General features: G+C 44.9%; 1 long non-coding RNA gene across 1 annotated transcript; it reads left to right on the top strand.

Annotated features, from left to right (window-relative positions):
* Positions 1-16: 16 nt before the first annotated feature.
* LOC131912924 (uncharacterized) lies at positions 17-20,194 on the top strand. The gene is made up of 3 exons (XR_009379750.1): positions 17-111; positions 2,021-2,114; positions 19,948-20,194. It is a non-coding gene; the product is annotated as an uncharacterized LOC131912924 (long non-coding RNA).
* The last annotated feature ends 71 nt before the right edge of the window (positions 20,195-20,265 follow it).

Below are 20,265 nucleotides of genomic sequence, written 5' to 3'. Positions count from 1 at the left end.
GTATCGCGAGAATTAGGTTTCTAAGCAAACGCTGTATTAATGCAGTGGTGTTACCTCTCGTCTTCCTAGTCCTCACAGATGCGTATTAGAAATGGAACTGAATAAAATCATGTGAGTGCAGCCATAAAACACCACGGGCGCAGCATGCAGGGGTGGGGGAGGGGGTGGGGGAGAGGGGATAAGGATGAGTAGAACTGTGTTTGCATGTGCATTCACACCCATCCTGTTACCCACAGAGCAAGTCCTTCACTTTATAGCTTAACATGCAGTTCACGATGAAAACAGAGAAAGAGAGAAGCTGCAAAAAAGCTGCAGACAGCAGCAGCAAAAAAGCTGCAGACAGCCGCAGCATACAGCCAATGACATGGAACATCGGGCCTTCAGTCAAAAGGAGGAGGGGACTAGAGACAGGCTTCAATTATGAGTTCTCCCATTTTAGTACAGTAGCTAGTAGGAATTTGGAAAGGTAACAGATGAATTCTCTAAAATGAAGCTTTCTGTGGTCAGCAGACTTAGGTTAGCTGTCTGAGTTCCATCTGCTGCAGGCGGCAGGAAGATGGGTCAGATAATCAGCTGTCATGATTATAGTTAAAACTTGAGGTGATTTCAACACAATAGTTTCTACAGCATGAAAACAACAGCAATTTAAAAAAAAAATAGCCCCACAGTATATCTAACAAGTTGCTTGTTTAAAAAATCAAAAGAAATAGAGTAGGTTTTGGCGTCTTTGTGTCTTTTCAGATGAAAGAAAACTAAGATGATGGTAGTTATATTTACATTTCTCATTTTTTCTCATAAACTCTAAAATTTGAATGGACTTAAAAATGTTATAAACTATTGGGTCAAAATCTTATTATATAAAGAAGTTACAGATGCCACAGGAAGCTACAGACATTACACAGAACATTCTAAGATGGTCCTGGAACTTTTAAAAATTTTATGTGTAAGCATGTTTTGCCTGCAGGTACTTCTGTCTGTGAACCACTTGTGTGCCTAGTGCATTGGGAAGGCCAGAAGAGGGTACTGGGTTCCCTAGAACTGGAGTAACAGACTGTTGTGAGCTGCCATGTGGGTGCTGGGAACTGAACCCAGGTCTTCCGGAAAAGCAGCCAGTGCTCTTAACCACTGAGCATCTCTCTAGCCTTGTGCTTGGGACATTTTAAAGGATACTACAGGATCAAAAGGAGGGAATGGATGAATGGGTGAAGTCCACCAGAAGGCAGAGGAACCTATACAAAATCCAGGACAGCTGTTCTGTCTGTGCTAACAAATAGTTTTTGTAAGAAGGACTTTTGCTGAGTGTGGTGGTTTGAATAAAAATGGGCCCCACAGGCTCATCTATTTGAATGCTTGGTCATTAGGGAGTGGCACTACTTGAGAAGGATAAGGAGGTGTGGCCTTGTTGGAAGAAGCCTGTCACTGTGGGCCAGCTTTGAGGTTTCAGAAGTTCAAGCCAGGCCCAGTGTCTTTGTCTTCTTGCTGTCTGCAGATCCAGATGCAGAACTCTCAGCTCATTCTCTAGCACCATGTCTGTCAGCACCCTGCCATGCTTCTTTTAATGATGGCAACGGACCAAACCTTTGAAACTACAAGCCAGCCCAAATAAATGCTTTCTTTTATAAGAGTTGCTGTGGCCAGGGTGTCTCTTCACAGCATTTGAACACTGACTTAAGACACTGAGCCTATTTATTAAGTTTTCCTTCCTTTCTTTCTTCCTTCCTTCCCTTCCTCCCTCTCTCCCTCCCTTCCTTCCTTTCTTTTTCCTTAAGCACTTGGTTTTTTAAAAATAATACTAATTTTACTATTTAAAAATAATAAACTGAAGACCTTTGTAAATCTGTCATAGACTGATTCAGGTTACAATTTAGAGCCCAGTAGAAAAAGCTCACTCAGTTCCCAAATTCAGCTCCTAAGTATGCACTGCACCTTGAATGGCAGTTACGCTCACAATGTAGAACAGTCAGCAGCTGTGACCATTAACCAGAAGAAGGATGATAAAATAAAACCATGCTCCCTGCAGCCTCCGCCCAGGTCACACTGAAAACCTTCCTCAGCACTTCATCCTTCTCGGACGACAGTTCAGAGGACATGTTTAGCCTCTCTGCACAGGACAGGTAAGTCACATCCAAAGCGTGGGCAAACCTCACTGCCAGGGAAGGTTTCAGATGGCGCAGTGAGAATGTGTGAAATTCCCAAAGGAAGCCAGGATCTCTCTCCATTCTTCGCGGTGCCCTTTAAACTCAAGGGCAGGGGCGAAGGCGCTCATGCTAGGAGACTTATTCTAGCTCATTAAGCATGAGTCAGACCTGCGAGGCTGTGGACACTTTCCCTTCACCTCTGCTAATGTGGAAGTGAGGGGAAAGGCTGGGCACAGCCACACAGGTCACAGGCCTGCAACACAGACTCAGGTGAATAATTCAAGTTCTGTTCCCAGGGGGCAGAGAGTGAGCTCTTCATTATTTATTTATTTATTCGGTGTCTGGACTGGTGTTTACGATTTCATTGTGTCTCCTGAGATGAAAGAAGGAGGTGCCTGCAGTAATTGCTGTCTGGAGCCAAGTCTTATTGACGCATGCGTGCACATGGGGCTATCAGTGGGTAAGCTCTGTAGCGCTAACTGACGTGTTTGCTTGAAACTGAATGGGATAGAAGTCTGTAGTCTGTCTTTGGGCAAAGCATCAATGCTGCCTTTGGGTTTAGTGTTGGAAATAATACAAGGGAACTGACTCTAACCTATAAATCTGTTTGGAGGTTTCAACGCTGCCCTGGTTTGCTTTCTATGGCTATAATAAATAAGCACCACGACCAAAAGTGACATGGAGAGGAAAGGGTTTATTTGGCTTACGGGTCCTGCCTGTAGTTGACCTTTGAGGGAAGTCAGTGCAAGAACTCATGCAGGAGAAGAGGCAGGAATGATAGGTAGAGGAAGATGACTTTCTGGCTTGCTTCCCCCGGCTTGCTCAGCTACTTTTCTTATATATCCCAGACCTATCTGTCCAGATGGGACTGCTGGACCCTCCCATGTCACTCAGCAATCATGGGAAGGTCCCACAGACAAAGCCATGGGTCAGCTTGATGGAGGCAGTTCCTCAACTGAGATTTCCTCTTGCAGGATATGTCTAGGTTTGTGTAAATTTGACAAGAACTAACCAGCACTAACTAACAGGTCCTTATGGCTTACTGAGTACTCACAAACCACTTCCTGCAGGCATGTCAAGGTCATTTTTTTCTCAGGGTGGAGAGGGTTAGTTCAACCCTTGTATCCTTTACTCTTTTCTTTGTTGTGATAAAGTACTCACGAAGCAGCTTTAGGGAAGATGGATTTAATTTGGCTTGCATTTTGAGGGACACATCACGGCAGGGAAGGTGGGTGGCAGGAACGTGCAGTGGCTAGACATGTTGCCTCCACATTCATTATCAGAGAATGGACAGGAAATGGGGCCAGTCTATCAAACCTCAAGGCCCACCCCACAATTCCTCCAGTGAGCCTCCACCCACTAAAGGCTCTATACCTTTCAAAACAACGCCAACAGATGGGGACTAAGTGTTTTCACACAAGAGCTGTGGGGGACAGTCCACACTCGAACTATGACTCCCGTTCCCTGGCTTCTCTCCACTTTATTGCTAGATTTTCTCAAGAACCATTTAAAGAGGCTCTCCACAGAAACAGACAGCCCCAAAGCCAGTAACACCACACTTACTGGAGAGCCGCCAGTGTACCTCACTGACCTTGGGATTGTCTCCAAACTCCTCACTATGGTCTACAAGGCATTGAAACTGATGGTCTCCCTCTGCCTTTTCGACCACGTCTTGGTCACTTTCTGCTCAGTAACAGCATCTGGGAGATCTTGTATGTGCTGCTGCCAGCCTCTGGCTGTCTCATCCAGTCTTCCCTTAGGAAGATGCTTCTTTGGGGACCATTCTGCCTTCCCTCTTGTCTCAGCCTGTAGGGGCAGAACTAAGCTTCCTTTATTCATGTATACTTTCTTGGCACTTAGCTTTATCTGTGTCTGGCAATGGGTGCACAATAAGTATTTGTTGAATGAATTAGCAACAATGTAAGGATCATTTATTGTCCATAGCAACTGAATACATGTATGTGCCTCTGTAGTGGAAGCACAAGGGTACTCGGTGCCAGGCAGTGGGCAGTGTGCACCCCAGAGGGAGTGTGTGGTTGTTTGTGCCAGAGAATGACTTTGTAGGCCCTTCTGATCTGGAATAAATACAATCCTAAATTATTTTGACTAGGTCCTACTTTTCTTTCCAGAAATACTTGAAAAGCACAAACATACATCCTGAAAATGACCTCCTTATCTAGTCTTTGAAAACAGTTTTCAAAATTCTTGTTGGGAAACTAAAGCTCGAATGTATATTTCAAAGGAAGTTTAAAGGTCTACCTCATTTTAAAAGCACATCCTGACATTTCTTTTTCTCAACAACAATAGCTTTCTCAGAAAGATCAAGACAAATCAGTATGTACTTCGGATGCCGATAACAATGGAACCTTCCTAAGGTTTTAGTTAAGCACAGGGAAAGGTGAGCCCTTCTCCAGAAAGATAATGTTACCGGTCTACTGCCAATGTAGTTTTACCCCAAAACGGACCTGACATTTCTGCAGGTCAACATACAATTTAAATGAAATTTCAGTATCACAATCATGAAAAATTTTCACTATGCATTTGCATGAATTAAGACTCTGTGTGTGTGTGTGTGTGTGTGTGTGTGTGTGTGTGTGTGTGTATGGTATGGTGTGTGTGTGTGGAGGTATGTGTGTGTGAGTATGTGTTGTGTTGTGTAAGTATATAGTGTGTGTGTATGTTGTGTATGTATGGTGTGGTGGTGGGGGATGTGTGTGTGTTGTGTTGTGTGTGTATATGGTGTGTGTATATGTTGTATATGTGTAGTGTGGAAGGGCATGTATGTGTGTTGTGTTGTATTATGTGTGTATATGGTGTGTGTGTGTGTGTGTGTGTGTGTGTGTGTGTGTGTGGTATATTTACCATGGCATGCATTTAGAGACCCGAGAACATCTTTTAGGAGTCAGTCCTCTCTCCACTGTGGGATCCAGGATCAAACTCAGATTATTAGGCTTACATGACAAGTGCTTTTACTGGCTGAGGCATCCTGTCAACCCAACATTTAATTAATAAATTAATGAACATTTTATTCCATAGTATTTTTTTAATCTACAAAAAAAAAGAGTTGGAAAGCTTGTCGCTAGCTCACTAATTGCAAATTCAAATGAATGGGTGAAATTTAGGATTTACTACACACTTCTTATTACAGCAACATTTTCCAAAGCTGATCACAGATCTGCACTGCAGGGCTCACTCCCAACATCCCCCTTCAATCAAAACCAGCAGTACATCAAACATTTTGAAGGGTCTCAGGTGAATTATGTGCATAAGACTCAGGGTCAGGGTACAGGAACACAGCACTGAACCAGATGACAGATCCCACAGTGGAGAGGTTCTGAGAGGTTGGCCTGTTGCTCAATAGAGCTCCAGGGAGCTGCCTTGTAGACTGAGTGGGATTGAACAGCAAAAAGTGGACAGACTTTTTTCAGCGAAAGGGAAGGGAAGGTGTGGGTGTGGCTGAGAGTGGAAAAGTGTAGAGGTGGTGTTACGGAATATTCCTTGTGAAGATGATTAGTTTAATAAAGAGCTGAGTGGCCAGGCAGCAGTGGCGCACGCCTTTAATTCTAGCACTCAGGAGGCAGAGCCAGGTGGATTTCTGTGAGTTCGAGGCCATCCTGGTCTACAGAGCGAGATCCAGGACAGGGACCAAAAACTACACAGAGAAACCCTGCCTCAAAAAACAAAAACAAAAAAACAAACAAAAAAAATTTTTTTTAAAAAAGAGCTGAATGGCCATTAGCTAGGCAGGAAGAGGTTGGATGGGACTTCTGGGGACAGAAAGCTCTGGGAAGAAGAAGGGAGGAGTCATCAGCCAGAGGGAGAGGAAGCAGGATGGGCAGTACAGAGTAAAGGTAACCAAGCCATGTAAAAGAATATCGATTTAAAAAATATGGGTTAATTAAGTTATAAGAACTAGTTAGGAACAAGCCTATGCTAAGGCCAAGCTTTTATAATTAATAATAAGTTTCAGTTTTGTTTTTTACAAGCTCTCGGCCTAAAGAAAAATCCATTTACAAGGTAGAAATAGAAGTTTGTAACCTTGACAGGACAGGATCAGAACTCAGATGGCAAAAAAGAAAACGCTAAGAATACTGTGGAAGGGCCTAGCCTGAGAGCTGGAGACCTGTTCAGGAGCAAGAGCCTAGGAGTGGACTGGGTTAGCAAGGACTCCAGCTGGGCGGCATGCTGAAGGCATCATCTCTCAGCCAAGGCCCCCTGACTTCTCCAGTCTCCACTCTCCTTCCTTTCCTTCGCTAGCTTTCCCAAGACTCTTGCTTGATGGATTTCTTTAAGTGACTGGAGTAATACTACCTGCCTGTTAACGTGTTCTGCTCACACCTGTGGGTGCCTTGTAGGCCATAGGAAAACGAGCAATTTTTCTGAATGGTTAAGAGTACAGAGGAAACATCACTGAGAGTTTTGAAGAGATAATGTAACTCAGTTTACAGTCATGAGCATAATTATTCAGGAAGAGCAGTTGAAAAGCCTCTAGTCAACATTACATCTATTTTACAAGGCAAGGATGGCAGAGAGGCAGACATCAAAAGCCAATCACAGGTGGAAATCAACCAAGTTTTTGATGTGGGTAAAGTGAGCTTCTTTCCAAATACGTTGCATCTTTCAGTTTCCAGACTGAACTGACATAATGTGTTTAATCAAAAAATCAAAGGAGGGCTGGAGATATAGCTCAGCTGTTAAGGGCTAAAGCTCACCACCCAAACTTTAAGAGTTCAGTTCTCAGTGCCTGTGTTCACAGCTTCCCTTTGCTGGGTATGATAGCATACAATCCCAGCATCCAGGAAGCAGAATCAGGTGTATTTCTGTAGGTTTGAGGCCAGCCTGGTCTATACAGCAAGTTCCAGGACAGCCAGGGCTACATAGAGAGACTCTATTTCCAATAAAATAAAATAAAATAAATAAACAAGGTTAAGAGAGATGGCTCAGAGGTGAGGAATACTTCCTGGCAGAGGACCCAGGGTCCATTCCTAACATGCACACTGGGCAGCTCACAATAGCCTATAACTTCAGAGTGGCTCACAACCTCAGGGAATCCAACACATTTTTTTCAACCTCTTCAGGCATGTGGTACATATGTATACATCCAGGCAGACACACATACACATATATAAAAAAAATAAAGATAAAAATCCTTTTACCAGGCCTTAATCCAGCAATGGGGAGGCAGTAACAAGCAGATGGATTTATGTAAGTTTAGGGCCAGCCTGATTTACATTGTAAGTTCTACGCCAGTAAGGGCTGTGTAAGATTCTGTCAGAGAGAGAGAGAGAGAGAGAGAGAGAGAGAGAGAGAGAGGAAAAACAGTTGGGATCATAAGCTGAGACTTCCAACTACTGGATGTAAAGGAACAGCTTTGGCTCTAAGTTCGCTCTGTGTGGGAGCGAACACACCAGTCCACACCAGGTTCCTGCCATGGCGACAGCACAGTGTGAGGCACCAGCTGCACTGGGTCATCCTCCTCTTCAGGTCACATCGAATCTCTCCTCCCTTCGTTACCTAGTCCCCAGGGCTTTACAAGACCAGTCCCGCTCCCCAGGCAACGATCTTTACCTACTGTTGACAAAAATCAAGTTGAGCCTTGGAGGGGTTAGAGAACTTGCCACATGGCGTCCAGAACGAGCAGGGTTCAAACATGACAGACCAATCCAGTAAAGTGTGAATTAATTTCCATTTAAGTAACGACTTCTCGGAAAAGGTTGAAACCAATGGAGCGATAAACATACTTAGATGTTCAGATTTACCTTAAGTAAATGTATTTCAAAACCTAAAGCAGGGAAGTAAGTCAGATGTTTGCTATAAATCTTACTCTGTGTCTTAATACCTCTGTGCCCTAAAGCCAAGTAACTTCAAGGTTTCTCTTTTGTAAAATGGGCTACTTTTTATTTTATAAGAACGTTGTGAGAATTGCATGCACACACAGACACACACCACTTGATAGAGAATCCAGTTAACCACTACAGCATCAGTTCCCTCCCACATCCTCCAACCCAATTAACCTCATCCTCTTGGCAGACAAAGGGAGAGCCCTTTGCTGAGATCAAGCTGACCACCTTGCCTGGAACTGGGCCTGTGCACAGCAATCACCCACACGCTTTTGTTTGCTCCACTCCCTTCACCTTTGACCCAGTCTGCTCACTTCAGTTTGGAGTGTGGTGAGCCAGTATCACAAAGCAAAGGGACATTTCCTACCTTTGAAAAGAATGGGCAGAGACCCAGCAGACTTGTGGTGCCTGCCATTTCCCATCTGTAAATTTCTCAAAATCCTTTCCAGTAAATGATCTCTTAGGGCTCATAGCACAATGCATAATGCTAAAAGTCTCAGTCACCATGTGCCTTCTAAGTAAAATGGTTTCTTAAGAGCACGCGGTTGCTAAGTTATGAATGGGAGATGGTTTTGCCACTCTTCTATTTGCATGTGTGCTAGAATCTCAGAGGCATTGCAGAGATGAACCAGCTAGGAAATGTTTCTGCTCGATTCCCACAAGGAACGGATAGCAGCGCTGTGGGTGAAGTCCAGGGTCACCTCCAGAATGCGGAGCCCTTAGGTCAGCAGGCTTCAGCAGAACGGACTGACGACATCTCAGAGCGGCTCTTCCTGAGAGCATTTTAAGAAACAACTCTCACTTTCACTGCTTGGAATATCACTGTGGCAAAGTTGAATGCTACGGGTTCCATTGTGAATGGACCTTCCACGACCGCTATCCTAGTGGGGTGGGGTAGTCTTAACTCCCGGACCCACTTACTCCCCTCCCGCTCAGCCACAGTGCTGCAGGATCCCACCATTGTGCGGAGCCACGGGCCTTTTTCCAGCCCTCCCCATTTGTCTTCCAGCCCTTGCCAGATGTATTTAAACAGGCTGCGCTGGGGTTGCGGCAGCTCTCTTTATCTCCCTACACATTCCTTCCTCTGCCTATTCATGCTGCTGCAGAGGGCTGGACCAACTTCCTGAAATCTTGTGGGATCTGGGGGCTTTTCTCCCTGGAGCGTGGCCTCGGAGCCTAGTTGTTTTGGGTAAGTAATTTCCTCCCTTCTTCTCACTGGAGTCCACAGAGCTTCCTTTGCTCAGCGTGATAGCCCCCTTGCACCACTGAGAAGTTTGCCTGCCTCCTGGACCCTCCCTATGCTCTTGAATTTCCTGCTGTCAGAATGCAGGATTTCCTGACTGGAGATGTATATGGCTGAGGCACGGCGAGGCTCTATCCTGACCACACCTCGCAGGCATCCTCTTCCTCACTGTACAATATACCGTATTTATGTCCCAGGGCGATGAGCTCTTATCCCTCTGTCTTTACCTTGATGTATCATTTCCTTCATTCGCCTAGGCTGAACAAACTACAAAGTCCTTCATCATCTACTTACGCTTAGCCCTGTTTTGATTTGAAAAGCTTTTCTTTTTTTGTGTGTTTCAATCTTTAATTGGAAGGATTTCTTTAAAATAAAGTTTAAATAGCTAGAAAAGAAGGTGTTACATGAAGTTTAAGCCCACTAAGACCTCTTCTAGTACCCTATTAAAAACAGTGGCCAACTAAAAAAATAAAAAGATTCGTAGAAGCATCTACAAGTCCACTCTCTGCTCTCTTGTCTTTTGGAAAAGTGTGGGTGCCATTGTATATCCTGACAATCCCCATGTTTCCTAGATTCCTCAGAATCTAGGAAACATGGGGATTGTCAGGATATGTTGGAGCAGAACCTCCGAGGGGCCCCTCCTTCAGTTCCGTCCATTGCTGTGGCCCAGCACCCAGGTTTTCCTCAAGGACAGAGTGGGGTGAGCTCCAGACAGCTCAGAGAAGCCTCTGTTGGCTATACTAGAGTCACAAGGCCGAAGCAGCTACATTTGGCCATGAACAATGCTGGCACCCTGAGACCGGGCTTCCCTCCAGTCCCAGCTCAGTCAGTGCAGCTCATCAGGGTCAATTCACTCATCCACAAGGCAAAGCTCACTCCTGAGTTCCTACAACTGAATGGGCCCGAGTGCTAACGTTGACACCAACTTTTTCTTAGGCACATCCCTAGACAGCAGAGTGTCCGCAAGGGGAGCCTATACACTGGGGGCTCCTGAGCTACCTGCTTCCTACCACAGATGTCCCAGGGCAGGAACCAATTTAGAGATCCCAGTTCTAGCCTCTTACAGAACTATTTGGATAGCTTCAACCCTCTCCTTATCCCTGGATCTTGATAAAGGATCTCATCTTCATCCGAACAGGTTTTCTTAACTTTGAATGGAAGGGAATAAGGCCCTGGAAATCTCCTTACAGGATCCAGACAATGGCTGTGTGAATTATTCATTCCCTCTCAGGAGACTAAAACCTTCCACTGATCCCAACGCAGTGAACAGCCTCCTTGTTCTAGATGTGGAACTCTCTGTGAGCACCCGGCCGTCCCGCTGTATCCAGTGTTTACAGCAGCTGGTGCAGAATGAATGTTCTGTCTAAATCAGTTGGATGGATCTGCTGCTCCTCGGCCATCTCTTCTTTGAAGGTGGCATTTGTCTACCCCAACTCACTGTTGGATTTTCCCAACTAATTCCAGCCTTTATTGATAGACTCCACCGGTTAATGCTCACAGCCACTCTGTCAGTTGTCATTGTGACAATACCTGAGAGAAATCAACTTGAAGGAAGGCGGAGGGGCATTTTTTGGCTGGTACTTTCAGAAATTTCCATCTGTGGTTCTGTGGCATTCTTGCTCTGGGCATTTGGTCACATAGCACACTGTGGTGGAACCATGATGTGACAGACAGAGGGAGCAGCCAGGGTCCCCAGATTCTCTTCAAAGGCACTTAACCCCTTCAACTTAAAGGCCTACCATTTCCAAGCACGAAGTGGTGACTAAGCCTTCATCACATGGAAAACAGAGAGATGCTCAATGTCCTTTCTTTAGCATACTGCTTCTGCCCTGCAAAAGTTCATCTCCAAGCCAGTCCACCTCTAAGAGTACCCAGAGTCCAAACAGCTCCAGCACTGCTCAAAAGCCCAAGGGCAAAGTCTCTTCAGAGGAACAAAGAAAATCCTTAGCTCTTGGCCCCTATTAAAAAAAATAGAGCAGGTTATAAACTTACCCCACGAAACAGATTAAATGTCCCCATTCCAGAAGTGGGGAATAGAGGTGTGGACCAAAGAAAGTAAAAAACACAATGGAGAAAACACTGGTGAGCAGCGTTTCACATCTGTCACACTGAGCATAGGAAGGCCTGGTGTGAGCCCCAAAGGGCTTGGGACCTGCAGCCTTTGTGGGCTTCCTGGCTACGGTCCACATGCTCATTCCCCGGGGGTTGGCTCTACGGCTTCCTTTGGCACTGTGCCATGATCCTGGTATCTCTGAGTCCCTGGAGTCTGCAGTGAATCTTCGGCTTCACTCTCACAGGGTCACTACACATTTCCCTGTCAGAGACACTTGTAGACTTTGCCCTGTGGCACACTGGCAGCCCAGAATTTCCTTTGGAATCACAGAGGAAGCCTCTGTGACCCCCATCCCTGTGCTTATAAAGTCAGCGTTGCATGGGCTTTATGAAGGCTTGCCAGGGGAAGAGTTACATCAGAGCCCCTGGACCATGTCTACAGTAGGGTCTGCCTTCCCCAACTGCTAACCACAGGGAAGTGAATCTTGAGGAAACAATTCTGTAGGCTTCCTTTTGCATGCAAGGCACCCTGAGACTCTCTTCTCAAATGAAAATACTTAAGACGAGTTTAAATTTTTAGATCTATGAGACCTGTAATGGGTGGATTCTTGAAGATTTTTGAGATGCCTTCAAGGCCTCTTTCCTATTGTTCTAGAACAAATTATTTGGCTTCTTTTTCATGGCACTAGCCCGGAATATCACATGCCTTTCTTTTTTTTTGAGTAAAATGCTGTTTCAGATCTTTCCACTTGGCTTTTTCCTCTTCCCTTTTCCTATTTGACTAAAGGCAGCTAGCATCAATGTGCATGATGGAGCCTCGATTTTGTGCTACCTTGATATTTTTTTCTACCTTGATACTCGGCCACACATGGCATGGACAATAGTCAAATTCTTTGCCAGTGTGTACCATGGAGGGACTCTAGTCCAATTTCCAACGGTCTGTACTCCCATCTGAAACCTCTTCCTGTTCTGACAGAGCCCTAACTGACCATAACCCTTACTGTTCACATTTCTATCAGCATTATCTATTCATTTTAGAAAAGCCAGTGTTAAACATTTGTATTGCAATAATAAAACTCAAAACTTATATGTGGCCCAGGGAGTGAGAAATGAAAGCGTAGTAAATTCCTCTCACCAAATCACTCCACGGGAGAGCAAAGGGTGGGAAGCGGCTTACAGGAGGGAAAGCCAGGAAGCTGAGATCAGCATGAAGTATCAAACCCAGGAGATGCTGGAGCTGCAGCGGCCTGTATCACCACCTCTCAGAAAACACTCAAGGGGTTGTCTGGAGGGCTGGGCTTTTATTGGATGGCGACAAACAGGGCCTCCCACCTTAAACCTAACATGCTTAAAGCTTAGGAAATAGAACTTGGATGGTCACAGGGTCCTGAAAAATCTACTCGAAAAACTAGCAGATGGGGAAAAATGAGGCCTTCACAAAGAAGGCTTCAGAGGGCCCTGCTAGTCTAGGGACAGATCCCTGGACCATGTGACAGAGCAGCGAAGGGACCTGCTTTAGAAGGCAGAGGGTCTCAGAAGGTGGGAGTGGGTGGCCGACAAAGTTTTCTTCGTCTCTCCGCTGTGCAGTTTGGGCTCCGCAGCACCGCAGTGAAGATGTCTTACTGTAGAATAGACAAAGATCTCACCTAAAAATAAACACGGTCACAGCTCACACCACATCCAATATTCTAAAGTAAAGCCTTCATGTGCGCCTTGATAAAACACTTATCTGGAAACCTAGGTTCCAATGACTGAAACTGATTTTTCACTTCAAGACAGAGTGCGTATCTTAAGGTTTTGGACATATGCTTTAGATCGCACAAGGGAGGAGAAGAGGACATGAAAGGCTCCACAGCCAGGTGAATATCTACCCTATTCAGGGTAGACAGCTATACAAGGAACACAGTGGAACATCAGAAGAAGCTACAGATGGATTCCTGTGTGAGTCAGAAGACACCAGATCTCCCCATGGCAGAACTATGTGCAGGAAGCTAAGGGAGGAGGCCCCTTTGGTCATTCTCGATTTAGAAGCTCTACACTGAAGACCGGAGTGATATGTATCAGGGTGATCCCTGGGTGCCCAGTAGTTTCATAGGCATATTCTAGAGAGATCATCCTGTTCATCTGAGGCCACCTTTCCTTCCTAGCCTTAGATGGCCTTCTGCTTGCCTACCATGAACTAAAAGGGCCTGCTTCTATTCCAGAAGGGATCAGATTTCTGTCCATCTTCAAGTATCCCTGTGCTGTACAGCATGCAGGTCTGTGAGCCTATGGCTAGGGCAGATGGTCTTCATCTGCTCTCCTATGGCCATAGCAACAGAGGTCTCCAAGTAAGTGGCACAGACCGGGAGCAGAGGGAACTCTCAGCAGATCAGCATCACAGTTTTCTGAGATCCCTCTGGAATGCTGATGAATTATTGCCTTCAAGGCACTCTGGGTTTCCTCTTGCCTGGATCTTCAGAAGGCTTCGGGCCCATATTGTCAGCTGTAGTCACAGTACTAAGTGGGAATGGGCTCTCTGTCAGTCATGCTTCCATCACTGGGCAATAATGGAGTGGATCAACTTTAAAAGAGTCTAATTCTAATTTGGCTCAGGGCTTCTGAGATGTCAGTCAATGGTTGATCATCTATTGCTTTCAGTCCTGTGACAAAGTGATGTACTATGGTGGAGATGCCTAGTACAGCAGAGCTCACCACCTCATGGTAGGTAGGAAGAGAAACAGGAAGGGGCCAGAGTCAATGTCTCCTCCAATGTCCTTGGTGGCCTGACTTTCTCCCATTAGCCTCTAACTTAAAGGGTCTATTCCCTTCTCACAGCGCCCTCATCACAAAGGCCTTGAGGGAACACTCGAAACCCAGCTATGTGCTTGCCCACAAGTGATGTCTGTACCTGCGGCTCTGTGCAGGCAGATTAGGCCAGGGATCTGTCTCCGGGAATCTCCCGAGTCATTTGAACAGATGCTCTCAGCTGACCCTAAGGGTGGTGACAACTCTGCCAGCCCTGGAGTCTCTACCTGGAGTGAGCCACACTATGTCTAGGCTGAGCTGCCCCTTTGGCCCAGCCACACTACCCCAGGCTTGCTTCCCTGCCCACACTTTCTTGAGTCCACACAGTTTGGGGCCCCTTCCAGCCCAGCTTTCTGCTTCCTGTAAGTCTGAATATAAAACTATCTCCCTAAGTCTGTAAGTACATTTTTCTCCTTTTCAAAATGGCTTTGCTCAAAGTAATGGAAAATCAAGTCCGGCTCGTCTGTGAAATTTGCTTTACATTGTATATGGATACTCCCAGCTTACAAATGAAGCAGGCTAACCAACCACTGGTATTCAGATGTCCTGGGATTAAAATGCAAAAGATTCTAGGCCCTCGGCTGGTACAGTCATCCGTCTCAGTTGGGGACTGTGTTTCACACGGGTCATGTAAGCTTAGTTTGAACTAGCTTGTAGTCTAGGTTTTTGTCCTGTTCGGAGTCACACACATGAAGACTGCCACCTGCAGGCTTCTTTTAGAAGTCGTCACAGGTTCTCACTCCAAGACTTTGACATGAAGCAAAGGAGGAAGTGAGAGAATTTGCAAACACCGTCTTCACCTGCTACATTTCTAGCTCATGTCATTCTGTGACCTTGTGGTAGAAAGCAGGAGTTTGCAAAGACAACATTTACTTGCATTTGAGAAGTACGCATTTCTTAACAAAGGGCCTAGGATTGAATGATACAGCTTTGTCTCCACCTGCAGGAATGAAAAGAATTATTTCTGGGTTGACAATACATAAAGCCTCACAGACTGTCATTAAAAAACGAGGTATAGAGATGGCTCAGAGGTTAAGAGCACTGACTGCTCTTCCAGAGGTCCTGAGTTCAATTCCCAGCAACCACATGGTGGCTCAAAACCATCTGTAATGAGATCTGGTGCCCTCTTCTGGCCTGCAGGGATACATGCAAGCAGAGCACTGTATACATAATAAATAAATAAATCTTTCAAAAAAAAAAACACGAGGTATAACTGGTAACTCTTATGGTTTACTCACTCATTTTCCTATAATAAAGTAATTATTGGAGTCAAAGTGGGTCAATTAAAAGAAATGTCAACCAATGTGCTTCTTTTGTAATAAAAAAAAAGATTTATTTAAAAAATGTTTTTATTTTGTATGTATGGGTGTTTTTTCTGCATGTATGTCTATGCACATGTGTGTGTAGCACCTGGGGAGCCCAGAAAAGGGTGTTGGAGTTTCTGGAGCTGAGTGGCAAATGGTTGTTAGCAGCTTTGTGGGAGCTGGGAACTGAAACCAGGTCCCCTGCAAAAGTAATACTCACTCTTAGCCACTGAGCCCTTTCTCCAGCCCTGATTTTCTAACTTTTTAACTGAATCTCTATGTTGTACATATAGAGATGTCCGGTCATCCGTGCACAACTTCATCAATGGTGAACGACCACCAATGGATGGTTGTGTAGCTGCCGCCCACAGCCAGACTAAGACATCACCTGGGAAGCTGTCTCATGATCTGCACTTGCTTTTACATAAGAACCCAGATTCTTAGTTCTTTACCAAACCATCAGTCACAGATTGCAGGAGAAAGGACGGTGGGCGGGAGATGAGAAACGGGCTGTTGGGCATGCTTTTGTCCCTGAGCACCGTGGTCCAGGAGTGGCCCCCAAAGGACCGTCACCTGCGTCAGCTTCCATGGGGGTAAGGTGTCAGCCCCCAATCTTCTATGGCTCCCTACTGCGGCTTGGGATGCTCTCCGCTGGGCTCTTATGCCAGTCTGGATCTAGCTTCATCTTCGTTCACATGAGATTGTTCCTTAAGACTCATCCATACAGAAACTACACAAAGACTGAGGTTTTCCTCCCTAGATATATTTTAAAGGATTTCTCACGGAACCATGGCTCACAGTACTTAGGGAGGAGTCTTATCTGATCAAGGTGAGAGTGAGGTAGGTACCCACAGGTTCCCAGCACCCACTGGGTGGGAATCCACATTTTACACTCACATCAAATAAGCAGTTGGAGTCCTTTGCATGTGGCCCAAACTGTAACTCCTAACCAAAATAGTTCCGTATCAGTTTTAGGTCCCCTGAAGCTTCTCTTGCCCAGGATCTCATGACTTTTGTTTCAGGGAGTTTACCAGTTTTGTTTGTTTCCAGTTACAGTTAGGCTCTTTCCTAGTCTAAAAGGGGAAATCAACAGTGTTCTTTTCTAACTGCCTCTTGAGAAGGAGAAAATTTCTAGTCCCACAAAGCCAGCTGGTTCTTAACTTCTCTGTATGTAACAGCTGATTTCTCCCTTTACCTGACATGTGCGGTTGCTAGTTCTGTGATCACAAAGTCTATTTCCAGGCTTAGATTTAGAATCAGTTAAAGATCCCATCTCCATCCACCGGTCCATCCAGGAAGGAACAACTTCACCGGCTAATGGTGCAGACCCAGGGAAGGGACATAAGCAGAGAGGAGGAGAGGATGAATGTACAACTCAGCAAATCGCAAGAGGTTTTGTTTCCTTTCCGCTTGAAAAAGTCTTATTAAAAACCACCAGTTAGACATTTCTAATACCAGAGTGTTCTTGTTAAAGTCATCAGAAAAAAAAAAAAATACAAGTGGATGCTTTTCAGTCGGAGTTTAAGCCCATCTCCATAGGGGTCTGGGGAGGCTGCCAGGTGCTGTTGGTAAGAGGGCCATAACTCGTCTAGTGCATCCATATTGTGGGCACACTCTAGCTATTCAAAACCAGATGGAGGAAATAGAGGATGGGGGAGGGGGGGAGGGGATTCAGAGAGTGAATAAGAAGACAAAGTGGCCCCAAATTCTTAGCTATGGCTCTTCATGTGTTGAAAGCCCACATTGTGTGAAGCAGTAAATCAAAATAAGGTTATTCAGCTATCACAGACTGCATCAAAAATACGAAATTGTTCTCTTCTAGCTGGCTAGTTTCTCATACCACTAAAAAAAAAAAAGCCCTCTTCATTAACCACTGTAGTTTACTGTCCTATGGGCCACAGTCACTTCAGAGTTTCAGGGAAACATAATTTTTAAAAATTTTTCTAACTAGTCAACTAATTTTGCAAAGTCCAGTGAATAGAGATGAATTCTCAGACCTAATTTGATGTTAAAAAAAAGAAAGAAAAGAGTCCTCCAGCCAGCCGGCTCTTAAGTGTCCGTGTGTTTTGTGGGAGAGTCTCCCCTCCCCCTCCCTTCTCTAAAACAGCTCCCCTCTGGGTCCCTGTCCCCCCATCCAACCCCCTCACCTCTGTCTTTTTTCCTTGGATAAGAGCCTCACAATGAATAGGCAACATTTTTAAAGAAAGGATGAGGGGGGGTGTTGAGAAAGAGAATTAGAGGCCAAATGGGGTCCTTGGAGGAGAAGGAATTCAGCGACTGATGTAACTCATGGCACTCACGGCTGCAGAGAGTAACGAACTTTGTGCTTAGCTAGCGGTGGTTCACCTCACGTCCTTCATCATCTGAGGCCATTTTCCAAGGAGAAAAGGAAGCCACGTGGTTCTCAGCACCATCTACGCGCAGTGTGGACGGCCGCCTGCCTTCGCTGCTGGACTTTTGTGCGGGGAATGTACAAGCTCCTCTCTTTGTCTCCATGCCTGTTTCCTTGGGTGGTATTCTTTTGTACGAAGAAATGGGGAAGTTGTATGGCTTGCCACCCATTTGGAAAAGGTAAATTTTGCCTGAAAAAAAAAATATGTGTGCCATAATTTGGTATAATCTTCCATGTGCAAATGTCCTCAGATGTCCCCACATAACAGAATACATATGAAACATTCAAACATTTATCTCAAAGTTGGCTGAAAGTGTAATGTCTTAAGAAACTACAAGATCTCTTTTCTTGTTTCTTCTGTGTTAGTACAGATGCCTGGCCAGAAATAATGATTTTCATGGGCTATGTTACCATCTATAAATTACTTTATTCCAGACAAAAGTCATGTTTCCTTCGGGAAGAATTGGCTTCCAGGACACACATGGTAGAGGGCGACACTTATGCTCCCTCATGGTCCTGGATTTCCTTATGTTTATGTATCCCAAAGTAATGGCCTTTCACATTTATTTTGGTTAGATACTTGGAGTGTGATGTCTGAAATCCTCAAATGTCATGTGTTTGGAGGAACACTTGCTGACACAAGGGTTATACCTGGGAGAAACACGCTCTGATTGGATTTCTGGCGTCAACTTGATGTATTCATAAGTCCAAAGTTAGAAACTCTCATCGTTCAACTTTCTGAGATATTCTTGGAATATCATTGTGCATTTTTACTACAGGAGATTAATCTCTCAAAGTTCTAACACAGTTATAAATGTATTTACTCCTCAGCCATCTGAAAGTTTATTCCAAATCAGGAAATATTATGAACTTTCACAGATCCTACGTAGTAAATGGCTATTAATTTGATTTAATGTAGGATGAGATTGGCATGGACTATTTGGTTACTAGATTCTTGAACATTCTTACAATATTTATTCATGATAATTCAGTTATTAGGAGTGAAATCAAGATGGAGCTCCCTTTTTTAGGTGACTTCAGGTCCGACTCCCAAAGAGGCTCTGGTGTGATGAAGCCACAGGAAAAATCTGAAAGAGTCTATTCAAGGGCTCCTGGATGTCTCCTGGAGGCGTCATCTGAGATTTATACTTCTGATTTCTACAGGACCCCTGGGCTCCATTTGACCCCCCTCACCTCCATGTTGTTGAATCTGAGAAGTCACAGCCTGGAGGTACCTTGCCAATTCACTTCCTCTAGTGAGCAAAAAAAATAACAAGATTTACAAAGAAGAATGTGTGCTATCTGGCCTGAGGCCCCAGGCCAGGCAGGAACAATGCTCCAGTTCATGGAAGTCCAAAGGATCACATAGAGACTAGCTTGCTTACATAATAGGAATGATCAGTTTATGCCTCCCCCTCCAAGTTGCCAGCCATATTGTTCTGCGGAGTCATGATGCCTCCTGGTGCCTCCATCATAGGGCAAAGTGGTCCAGAATTGAATTAATAACCAGCACAATTGCTGATATTTATTGAGCCATTTGTCCTGTATCATGTTAAGGTCCTGTTTTAGTGAGGGTTTCTATTGCTATGAAGAGACACCATGACCATGGCAACTCTTATAAAGGAAAACATGTAATTGGGGTGGCTCTCTTACAGTTCGGAGATTCGGTCCATTATCATCATGGTGGGGCATGGTAGCATGCAGGCAGACATGGTGCTGCTGGAGACGTAGCTGAGAGTCCTACATCTTGCAGGCAACGGGAAGCAGTCTGTGACACTGGTTGGTATCTTGAGCATAGGAGACCTCAAAGCCTGCCCCATAGTGACACACTTCCTCCAACAAGGCCACCTCCACTTCACCAAGGCCACACCTCCTAATAGTGTCACTCCCTATGAGATTTTGGGTGTCAATTGCATGCAAACTACCACAGGTCCTTACAGAAATTCTTATCCTTACTCTGCCTTGCAAGTGGAGAAACCAGGGCAGAGAGATTTAAAATGACTCACAATGGTCAAGTAGGATGATGGTTCAAATGTGGGCAAATGCTTTGAAACATCTTCCAAAGCTGAAGTACAATTCTACTCTCTTGGTCTGAGCTGGTTGTAGAGACAAATTATACTGAACACGGTGTTGTCTGAGTCATGTGGAATGCTCCCTGGGCTTGCATTCACACATTTTCCTATTTTAACAGGTTCTCCCTCTCGGAGATGCACACAGCTTTGAAGTGCCTCAGCCAAGTCATCAGTGCACAAGTTTTGAAGGCAGACCATCATACTGTACCATTCTGCCCTTCCTGGTAGCAAAGGAGATTGTCTGAGAAGCTGCAAGTCTGACAATCAATGCATACTCAATAAATATTTCTCTCGAGCTGCATAAAAATACAATCTATTTCCAGAACCTCAACAGTCCAATGATGGCAAAAGCCACATCAGCTATGTAGGGCCACTCCTTTTCTAAGAGATTCTGAATTAGTGCTGGTTGAGACATTTTGCCTGACCTTTCTTTTTAA

Source organism: Peromyscus eremicus, chromosome 6 (assembly GCF_949786415.1).
Source record: "Peromyscus eremicus chromosome 6, PerEre_H2_v1, whole genome shotgun sequence".
In the NCBI taxonomy this organism is placed as follows: Eukaryota; Metazoa; Chordata; class Mammalia; order Rodentia; family Cricetidae; genus Peromyscus; species Peromyscus eremicus.
Note: the sequence above shows the minus strand (reverse complement) of the source record. Positions and strands in the feature narration are given on the sequence as shown.